We start from the raw sequence: 1833 nt of genomic DNA, 5'->3' as shown, positions 1-1833 counted from the left end.
TATATATATATATATACACACATATATAAATATACATATATAATTTATTATAAATATATATGTTTACAGACACAGACACATACAGACAGACACACACAATTTATACACACACACACACACACACACACACACACACACACACACACACACACAGGCATGCACATGCACACACACAAATCTTCAGAATTAAGTACTAGGACCACACTAAACCACATTGGATATGGGGCAGGGTATATAAAATATGCTTTGAAGACAGAAAATCTCTGTGGCTTGAATTAACTAAGGGGCTGACTTCTACAGAGTAAGAGTAGCTTGTCTTGATGTGATGGTCCACACATAATTTAACACAGAGTAGTTCTAAGAGTTTGATGGGCTTTACTTCTCCCGATCCCACCCCACCTTTTTTTTTTTTTTTTCAGTGTTTCATTTTTTTCTTTTCTTTTCCTTTTTAGAAAATGTTATCCCTTTACCTGCTTCCCCAGTGTGTTGTCATGATAATCTTCATCTCTTTGTTCGGAAATCTTACATTGTCCACTAAAAATGATACTGCTTTAGTTTAGATCGTGCATCCCCAGAGATCTATATGCTAGAGGCTTGCTTTCTAGTTCATCAGCCTGGGGAGATATTTACCTCTCAAGGGAGTGAGCCTGATGAGAAGGAGTAGGTCACTGAAAGCATCCCCTTGGGAGATTGTTGGGCCCTGGCTACTTTTCCTGTCTTTTGAGCCACTGTTCTAAACTAAACAATTTGCTCCATGATGCACAGGTTTCCCACAGCACTTAAAGCCATGGGGACCACAGCCTCAACCTTCCTTCTCAGTGCTCAAAATATGCATTTCTTCTTATAAATCAGTTACCTGAAGTATCTTGTGGTAATTGAAAGCTAACAGGGCTTCATGTCTAACAAAGAGAACTGATCTGGCAGGGCAAAGGAAGAAGGATAGACTCAGGGCTCCAAGGATGATTGAAAAATCACATACATTTTGATTTGTAATGCCAACATTTATTCCACTCCCCAGGTATACACTCAAGGAAACCTTTCAACCACTGTTAATTGGATGCCTGTTGCAAAGGTTGGTTAAGGTTTCTTTTAAATTTAACCTTCCTCTCCTCTACCATTTCAGTAAGAAGTATTTCCCCTAACTCAGTTTTCCATGGAATTAATGATGTAATCTTTAAAAAAATGTATTATATTTTATTTTTTAAGATTACAATAGAATGTATTATTTCTCCCTTTCCTTTGCTCCCTCCAATCCTTTCCATGTGTCCCTTGCTCTCTTTCAAATTCCCTGCCTCTTTTGTGTTATATAAAATATGTCCTATAATCATTATATATATATATATATATATATATATATATATATATATATATATATATATGTGTGTGTGTGTGTGTGTGTGTGTGTGTGTGTATGTATGTATGTATATGAATAAACAGGAAGATTGCCGTGAGATTATGTCTTCCAGAGACATCAGAAACTATACCCTTGTAGCCTCACCAACATAAACCGGAACTGAACAAGGACAAATCCAATAGATAACAATAGGCATAGTGAAGTGGAAGAGGAATGTGTCAGGGCCAAGAGGCAACTGAGGAATACTGAGGACAGGAGAAATAGTTTTTTCTCTTATTTTCTGGGGGAGAAAACATTAACCAAACATTTTTACTTTATTTGCCTCACGTACTTGTTTATGTCCTTTGAGATCCTGATTTTTTTTTTTTTTTTTTTTTTTTTTCTGTTTAGTTTATTGGGATGTGGGGCAGGACAGAGAAAGATATAGAGATGCTATATATAAGACAAAGAGAATGCTGTTATTCCCCCTAGGTACATAA

This window comes from Mus pahari, chromosome 9, assembly GCF_900095145.1.
Source record: "Mus pahari chromosome 9, PAHARI_EIJ_v1.1, whole genome shotgun sequence".
Lineage (NCBI taxonomy): Eukaryota > Metazoa > Chordata > Mammalia > Rodentia > Muridae > Mus > Mus pahari.
This window is presented reverse-complemented; position numbering follows the sequence as displayed.